This window comes from Pinus tabuliformis, chromosome 9, assembly GCF_031772625.1.
Source record: "Pinus tabuliformis cultivar Carrire ecotype Pingquan chromosome 9, CPIR1, whole genome shotgun sequence".
Taxonomy (NCBI): Eukaryota; Viridiplantae; Streptophyta; class Pinopsida; order Pinales; family Pinaceae; genus Pinus; species Pinus tabuliformis.
Window position 1 is genome coordinate 34,990,093 of NC_142307.1, and position 9,899 is coordinate 34,999,991.

The 9,899-nt window shown below is 35.7% G+C and overlaps 1 pseudogene; it reads left to right on the forward strand.

Annotated features, from left to right (window-relative positions):
* Nucleotides 1-732, forward strand: LOC149147011 (DNA damage-binding protein 1b pseudogene; annotated as a pseudogene).
* Nucleotides 733-9,899: the final 9,167 nt, after the last annotated feature.

The window sequence follows — 9,899 nt, forward strand, 5'->3', positions numbered from 1 at the left end:
ATGATCCGTGATGATGTTTCCAGGGAGCTGGAGTTTGAATGTGGACATCCCGGGCATGTGCTTGCACTCTGTGTAAAAACTCGTGGGGATTTTATCTTAGTTGGTGATTGTGTACAATCTATGTATTTGTTGGTATACAAGAATATTGATGAGAGGGGAGGCATATTAGAAGAGAAGGCTCACGATTATAGTGCAAACTACATGACTGTTGTAGAATTTCTGGATGATGATACGTACGTTGGTACAGATCAGAAAGATTTCGACATTTTTGTGGTGAAGAAAAAGAACGATGCTGCAATTGATTCGGAAGAGGAAAGAAAATTGAAACTTGAAGGTGAATACCATCTTGGAGCTCTTGTTAACCAGTTCAGGCGTGCATCTTTAGCTCAGCCCTTGCCCTTGTATGGGAATACCATTCCTACAGTAATATTTGGAACAACTAATGGTATGATTGGTCTTATTGCATCACTTCCAGAGGAGCAATATCAAATTCTTCAAAAGCTGCAAATGCATCTTGTGAACGTAATAAGAGGAGTAGGAGGCTTAAACCATGAGCAGTGGAGGTCATTCAACACTGGTGACACAAGAAATGTGAAACAGTTGCTGGATGGCGATTTGATTGAGTCTTTTCTGGATCTTAACAGCCAAAGGATGAGCGAAATTGCAACTGCCATGACCATTCCTATTGATGAGTTATGCAAAATGGTGGAATACCTTGCCAGCTTACATTGATATCTTTTATTTTATTTTTTTATCCAATGTACTTTTGAAATAGGAAAAATTATTTTGCTTGCGGTTTGTTTGGTGCCGTAATTGGTTAGGAGAACTGGTTTTGAGTTACATATATTGAATATGCTTTTTGGGTTACATTTCAATTATTTTTTATCTAACATCTAACTCTGATGATGTAATTATTTGTTTTGAGTTATCATTTGTTAATATAAGAATATGTTTTTCGGGTTACAGTTTAATTATCTTTATTTGTATTTTTAGATCATTTATGGACATGTTAAGTAATAGTTTATGGAAAATTTTCACAAAAATAATTGAAATATAGAATTATGTTAGGAGAACTGGATTTGAGTTACCATTTATTGAATATGTTTTTTGGGTTACATTTCAATTATTTTTATTTGTTGCAGTTATTTGTTTTTGAATATGTTTTTTTGGGTTACATTTCAATTATTTTTATCTGTGTTGCTATTATTTGTTGTGTCATCATTTGTCAAAATAGGTTTACATTTCAATTATTTTTATTTGTATTTTGAAATCATCTATATTTATGGATGGGCTAAGTAATGGTTTATGGAAATTTTTCACAAAAATAATTGAAATATAGAATTATGTTAGGAGAACTGGATTTGAGTTACCATTTATTGAATATGTTTTTTGGGTTATATTTCGATTATTTTGATTTGATGTTTGTTTGTTGTAGTTGTTTGTTTTGAGTTACCATTTGTCAATATAAGAATATGTTTTCTGGAGTTACATTTCAATTATTTTTATATGTAATTTTAGATCATCTATATTTATGGGCTGGTTAAGTAATGGTTTATGGAAAGCTTTCACAAAAATAATTGAAATATAGAATTATGTTAGGAGAAATCTTTTCGAGTTACCATTTATTGAATATGTTTTTTTGGTCACATTTCAATTATTTTTATCTTCGGGTGTTTGTTTCTTGTAGTTATTTTGTTTTGAGTTGCCATTTGTCGATATAGGAATATGTTTTTGAAGGGTTACATTTCAATTATTTTTATATGTATTTTTAGATCATCTATATTTATGGACAGGTTAAGTAATGGTTTATGGACAACTTTCACAAAAATATTTAGGAGAAATGATTTTGAGTTACCATATATTGAATATGTTTTTTGGGTTACCTTTCAATTATTTTATTTGTTGTTGTTTGTTTATCGTAGTTATTTGTTTTGAGTTACCAATTGTGAATATAGGAATCTATTTTTCCGGGGTTACATTTTAATTATTTTACCTGTATTTTCAGATAATCTATATTTATGGACTGGTTAAGTAATGGTTTATGGATATTTTATACAAAAATAATTGAAATATAGAATTGTTAGGAGAATTAGTTGTGAGTTACCATATATTGAATATGTTTTTCGGCTACATTTTAATTATTTTTATATGCTATTGTTTATTTGTTGTAGTCAGTTGTTTTGAGTTACCATTTGTCAATATAGGAATAAGTTTTTGTGGAGTTGCATTTCAATTATTTTTATCTATATTTTCAGATCATCTATATTTATAGACAGGTTAAGTAATGCTTTATGGAAAGCTTTACAAAAATAATTGAAACATAGAATGATGTTAGGAGAACGGGTTTTGAGTTACCATATATTGAATATGTATTTTGGGCTACATTTAATTATTTTTATTTGTTGTTGTAGTTATTTGTATGGAGTTAGCATTTATCAATATAGGAATATGTTTTCTTTGGGGTTACATTTCAATTATTTTTATCTATATTTTCACATCATCTATATATATATATATATATATATATATATATATATATATATATATATATATATATATATATATATATATATATATATATATGAAACTTGTAGTATTTTCATTATATTGACTAGAAATGGGCCAGGTCCCTTACAAAATTCGGATTTGTTCTTTTTGCAACTTCCATTGGATAGGGACCTTCTTGCTACCACTATTATTTACATATGTTCTTATGACAAAATTATAACTATATATTCTCCAAAAAAACACCACTATATTATATACATCAATATTGCATATATGTAAATTAAGACGAATTCAATCAGCTGCTACCAGGCTCAGCTTCTTCACCTGTAAGAACGTCCACATAAGTGGTTAGTTCTTTCGCATCATTTTCTTCTTCTTCCAAAACCCGCGCAACAACAACAACCTCAACATTAGCAACAATGATGGTCGTTGAATCCCCAACTTCGAAGAATTTCTTTAAGACCCCCACCGTTGTTGTTTCCACCTTAATGTCGATGTTGTCAACCTTCTATTGAACACTCAATACATCTATGCACATGCATTTTGCATTAATTCCAAGTCATTGCCCAAACCACATAATTGGGCGTAAATTACAACCATATTTTCATTCAACAATATCCTTTACTACTTGTTTATAGGAGCTATCCACCAAATTATTAACACTTCCATGCCCTGTGCCATGACCAAACCTCGAGTTGCCAAGCCCTGAACCTCCCCCATTGCCATTTCGTGCATAGGACATCTTTGCAGCTATACGCCTTTGAACAATGAAAATATTTTGATTAATTGACTAAAGCCAACTGAAATATATAACAACCTGATCAATCCCAACATTCCTCTCGATCTTGTCCTTGATAAATGCGTGACAATGCAGAGTCTTGCCAATGCCTTTTGCTTCCATATTTTCCACCACCAGAACCCAGGAGCGTAATACGATGGTTCCTTCATCCCTAAGAGAAGTAGTTATATTAAAAATTCCGATGAGTAACCGATGCTTCAACACCCACCTGTCAGCGTACATTATTTGCCTTCCGACGGCACCGCACTCGTGCATTAACTCACCACCTACTGACCTTGCAACCAAGACACTGCGAAGGTACCTCAGAGAGTTGGCCTTCTTAACTACCATCTTGCATAGGCACCTCGAGGAGATGGCCTTCTTAACTACTGTCTTAATACTCTGACGACCCCTACCACCACAATACAATGTTGTCTTGATGCATCCATTCAAAGGATGTGACATGAAGAATTATGTTGGTTTATGCAAATTCAACCTTGTTCTAATAACACCCCCACGTTGGCCTAACCATTTTCTAGATGGTTATTGGCACGCAACACGTGGAATAGATGAACTTTTTCAATTTTTATTATAACAAATATGTAATCCTTACCATGATTGAGGAGGTTTCATCTTCTAGGAGAGTGACATTCTTGAGAAGATTAATACATTTTTGGATGATCATCATGGAATCGCCAACTATATACAAAGTTTTGATAGCAATATCCAAAATTATTTTGAATCATTTCCAGAGTGAAAGGGATTCTGCCTGATTATTGGTCGTAATGCCTGATTATGAAGGGTAATCTTTCCCCTGTCTCCTTATCTTCCAAAAGAGCCATTATCCAAGATTTTGTCTTAATTTCATAAACGAGAGTAAAATTCTTGTTCAACCAAATTATGCCTAGTCCTCCTAAGGCTCCTCTTAAGGAATGCTATCTCTCCAGAATTTCCTAGCTTCTTTCATAATTTCCACTTCTTCTAACTTTGTTTCTTGAAGAAATACTATTGATTGGCATTCTTGTTTTATTATGTCTCTGACTGCTAGGATTTTAGCAGGGTTTCCTAGCCCCCTTATGTTCCAAGATATTAGTTTCATAATTTGTGGGTGGAGGGGGAACGACCATTGTCCTTTCCTTCTTTATTCAATTTTTTTCCTTTCAAAATTTCTGAAATGACTATTTGATTCCCCAACTTTTTGTTTAGTTCTGCTTCCCTTTCTCTCTATGTCCTTTTATTTGGTCTTCCAGCTTTCTTGTTGGAATTAGTTTCCTGGCTGCTGCACTCTTCAACCCAGGATAGAGTTTGGGATAAATTCCAAGTGAAAACACAATCCATACCTTTTTTCAGGCTACTTGGAGGTGCTTCAGTGACAGGTGCAAACTTTGGTGGGGTAACTTCATCCCCATCCCCCTTCAGACTATTTTCTGCTACTAGTTCTCCTTCTACTCTTTCTTGTGTCTCCTCCATGATTGTCTGAGGTGGTGCCTCCATCTCCATATCTCCATCACTCAGCACTTTGAACGGGTTCGAAGAGGACGAAACCATATTGGTGACCGACTTGCTACGAGGTTTTAACATCGAGCCTTTACCTTTCGGGGCTTTCTTAGGTTTTTGCCACTGCTCCTCCTGTGCAATTGGAACATCCAGACTTTTATCATTCCCAATTTTGGTGCAGTCTCTAGCAAAGTGGCCATTGTCATGACAATGTCTACATTTGAATGGAATTTCTTCATAGTATAAAACTTTTTTGTGCTTCCATTCTCCCAAGTTTAGATTGATTTCAGATGGAAGTCCCTTTCCAAGTCAACTTCCACAAATTTTAGCACAGGAAAATTAGGATCCTTTTGGCTCATACTTATCCAAGTATTTCCCTACTCCATTACCAATAACCCGAAGGCAATCGTCGCTCCAATAGAATATAGGGAGATGAAGGAGCTTGACCCAGACTCGAATGGGAGTAGGGATGTCCTCATCAGGATTAAAATCCAGGGTCCAAATATTTAAATACATCCCTCTGGAGCCAAATAAATATGGTCCATTACGAAAAATGACCTCCTTATCTTCTTTGTTTTCAAATAAAAAGATGAAGAAGCCATTACCAACAACAAAAAGTGCAATTTCACCTTTCATCGTGGGAGTCAAAGTTTTCTTAATCCAGGCATCCATAGATCTAGGTGAGGGCCACATTCCTATAAATTTCCTAATTAATGCTATCTTCGAATACGCCAGGGAGATGCGACGGGCTCCGTCCAGCAGGGAGATGTCCTTAAACTCTATATTTCTCTTGATGAACTTGGAAGTTGCAGCCACAACTGGATGTAGACACTTCGGAAGGGAGGCCACCAATAAGTGGAAATAATATTCGACATCCAGAGGGGGAGGCGGAGACCCCCTCCATAGTAGCCATTTGGAGAGTTTACAGGGATTCGAACCAGGTTCCCTCCAGAAACACTAGAGTTCGTACTCTCCTAGATCCCTCCAATTTAACCATATTTTTTTCTAGATCATCTATATTTATAGACTGGTTAGGTAATGGTTTATGAAAAGCTTTCACAAAAATGATTGAAAGATAGAATTATGTTAGGTGAACCGATTTTGAGTTACCGTATATTGAATATGTTTTTTGGGCTACATTTCAGCTATTTTATGTTGTTTGTTTGTTGTAGTTATTTGTGTTTTTTTTTGTAAGCTTGGTAGGACTACATCTTCATCATGTCCAACTTCTCACCCCAATCAGATGGGGGGATAGCACAATTTGAACCCAAGACTTTGGGTTCAACAAGAGTTCATTTTCACAACCATTACCAATTGAGCTACCCCAAGTGGACTTGTTTTGAGTTACCATTTGTCAACATAGGAATATGTTTTTCTCGGGTTGCATTTCAATTATTTTTATATGTATTTTCAGATCATCTATATTTGTGTATTGGTTAAGTAATGGTTTATGGCAATTTGTCCCAAAAATAATTGAAATATGAATTATGTTAGGAGAACTAGTTTTGAATTACCATATATTGAATATGTTTTTTGGGATACATTTCAATTATTTTCATCCATTTTTTTGTTTGTTGTAGTTATCTATTTTGAGTTTCCATTTATCAATATAGAAATATGTTTTTTCTAAAGTTACATTTTAATTATTTTTATCTGCATTTTCAGATTATCTATATTTATGAACCGGTAAAATAATTATTTATAGAAAGCTTTCACAAAAATAATTAGAATATAGAATTATTATGATTTTATTATTAATTTTTTCATGTTAAGTGAAATATTTATTTTAATGATAAATTTTATTTATTACTTATTTATTTATTTTTCCCATGGAAAAATCATAATTTTCATTAAATTAGAAAACTACATGCTAAAGATGCTTGATAACATATGAAGTATCAGTGGTCTGGCCACTATCTGATTGTCTAAAAAAATGTGTCAATCCCATCGAAGGGAGACAACTATAAATATTTACATATGACAAGTTCAGTAATATATAGACATAAGTTCTTTTATTGGGTGTTGCCTTTGTACTCTGCCTCCAGATTCAGAAAAGTGTTGGACGATTTCTATGGGACTTCGGGTAGCAAACTAAATGAAGGAAAATGCCATTTTTATGGCTGGAATATCTGCAACAACGAGATCTCCTCAATTTCCAGATATATGGGTTTCGCTGGCTTTGCTTCTTGGAACTCCTTCATCTATTTGGGCCTTCCTATCATCCAAAGGAGGCACTCTAGTAAAGATTGGCTCCCAATGGTCGAGAAATTTAAGAAAAAAATTCAGTCTTGGGGCTTCTCATGGTTTAACCTTGCAGGGAAAACAATGCTTATTAAGTCTGTCCTATCTAGCCTGCCCATCTTCCAATTCTCAGCCATGTTGGCTCCCTCCAACATCCTCAAGAAGATGGAGGAATGGATTCAAAGGTTCTTTTGGAAAGGAGGCAAAAAAATTACAGGAAGATCCCCCTTGTTAGTTGGGACAAAGTTTCCAAACCTTTGCTAGAAGGAGGTCTGAATTTCAATGATCCGAGGACTCAAAATATTGCTATGGGGGCTAAGATTTTGTGGAGACAAATAGCTCTGAAACTAGACTAGGCCCAAAAGGTGTTATGGAAGAAATATTTCAGGGGTCAGAGGCTACGAAGCTTGGATAACCTCACCCACACCAGCAAAGGCTCTCAAATCCACAGGCTTTGCATGCATGTCTTACGTCTGATACAAAAGCATTCCTATTGGATCATGGGTAATGGCAAGCTCATTAATATTTGGACTGATAAAATCATGAGCGAAGAACCATTGAGTGAACTCTAAGATCTCTCTGAGCTTCGAAGCTGGATGTTAAATAGTGGCGTCAAAACTTTGTGGGATATTTCTAGCTGGAAGGATAATTCGTGGGTAGGTTAGAAGAAGCCTCAAATGTCGGATGCTCTAGATCAGGCGTGGTCATTCCTGCTGACTAAGCTGAAGGGAATGAACCCGATGAGCATCAGGAAACAAGACAAGAGAGGTTGGGGCTCTCTATCTAGTTCTTACATTGTTGCACAAGGCTATGCACAACTCAAAAAAATTTCCCACGTCCCTTGCTGCCCAACGACTTGGTGAGGACTCTGGAGGCAGAAATGTGTGCCAAAAATTGATTTTTTTTCAGTTGGATGTTGTGCCACAATAGCATTTTAATTGAGGATAGACTGAAAAATAAAGGCTTCCTAGGCCCTTCCAGATGTAATCTTTGTCTGGAAAATGAGGAAAATGCCACTCATTTATTGATTGAATGCAGGTTCACCAAGAGCATTTGGGCTGATGTGTTTTCCTCATGGGGATCCTCTATTCATCTGCTAAACTTGATTGCTGGATACTTTAATGATTAGGCTGATCTCTATCTCGGAAAACTCCCCAATGACAACTGGTTCAAGGTAGCTTGGATGGTTTATCCAAAATTCATTTTCTGGCAGATATGGATTGAGCGCAACCATAAAATTTTTCAAGAAAAAGCATAGAAGGGAAACCTTGTTTTGTTAAAAGCCAACAACCTGCTAAAGGAATTTCTTGGTGAGAAATTTGAGAAGCTGGGAAAAAATAATTTAAATCCTCAAGAACTGGCATGGGGGGGAAAGCTTGGCCTTCAGTTTTATGAGGATGAGAGACAGTTCCAAACTACGAAAAATTGGCAGATTAGGCTTGCTGAGTGCGATTTCTGCATTTGGCTCAATAATTGTGACAACTCTTCCTTGTTTTTTGATGGGGCTGCCAAAGGCAATCCAGGAATTGCTAGGGCTGGGGGTGTCATCAGGAATGCGAATCGCTGCATAGAGAACAGGTATGCCTGGGGCCTGGGCCACAGTACAAAAATGCAAGCTGAGGCCATGGATTTATTGCAAGGCCTTAAGCATTTACAGGTTCTTGGTATTGAGAAAGCCAATATTCTTGGTGACTCCCAATCCTTGATTCAAATTCTTGTGGATAACACATCCCCGAGGGACTTTCGGCTAGCAAGAGTCGTTGCCAGAATAAGGAAGCTAGTTGGTTCCTTTCTTCAAGTGAATCTTTTCCACATTCTTCTATAGAATAATAAGGAAGCGGATGCGGAAGCCAACAAAGTAGTCCTCCTTCCTGCAGGCACCTGGATTAGAGACAAGGTCGAAGATTGGGATCCAATCCCTTAATTATATATATATATATATATATATATATATATAGATATAGACATAAGAATATGCTTGTTGTACTACGAAACAACCCCCCGATTTATAACAAACAATAGCTAGGCTTAGAATTTAAATGGGGACCCTTTTAAATTTTTAGGCTTAGGATAATAAAACCCTAACTTTAAGAAAATTCCTAGTGAAACCTGCAAAACTATATAAGGATGAAATCCATATCATAGATCGCAAATCACACTTTTCCACATGACCATGTTAAAAAACCTTTATAAAAGTGCGGTATGTGATTAGGTCTCCCGTTGCGATAACATCACCTTGTCATTTCCTAATCGCATTTCACACTTCACATAGTTCGTGAGAAACTTGACCAAGCCATTAGAAAAACCACAAACGATTTGCAAAATGCGATATTGTTATCTTCACAACCGCATTTCGCTTAATACATCCAATAACGCTATACTATATCCCTTTTAAGACTGTGATGTGCGATTAAGTCCGGTAAAATGTGTGAAAAAATTATACTTTAAATGCTAAAACAAATGAGTTGACAGGTTATTAAATATTTAGCGGCCCGAGGAAGGATAATCATTTTCTTCGTTATGGGTAGTTATAATCAAGTATCTCATTCAGACCTTTCCCACGATCCAAGGTCATTTCATAGAAGCTTTCAATCTTAATTACTAGATATCGTTTGCACTGATATATCTTGTCTATCTTAGGAAAGAGACAAAAGACATGTCCCTAAGAAAGGTGATGCAGAAACAGAGAAAACAGACCATTTTTGAAGCTGAGTTTACTGAGATGGCTCCTATCTTTGTCGATATAGTTTGTGATGTTGCCGGAGGTGCAACAAATTGGGAAGTTATTTGAAATAGGTTGGAGGATGAGCGTCCTAAAATCGCTGTTACGAGAGCAACAATTGATTCAAAACGACCTTCAAAATTCAATGTAGAG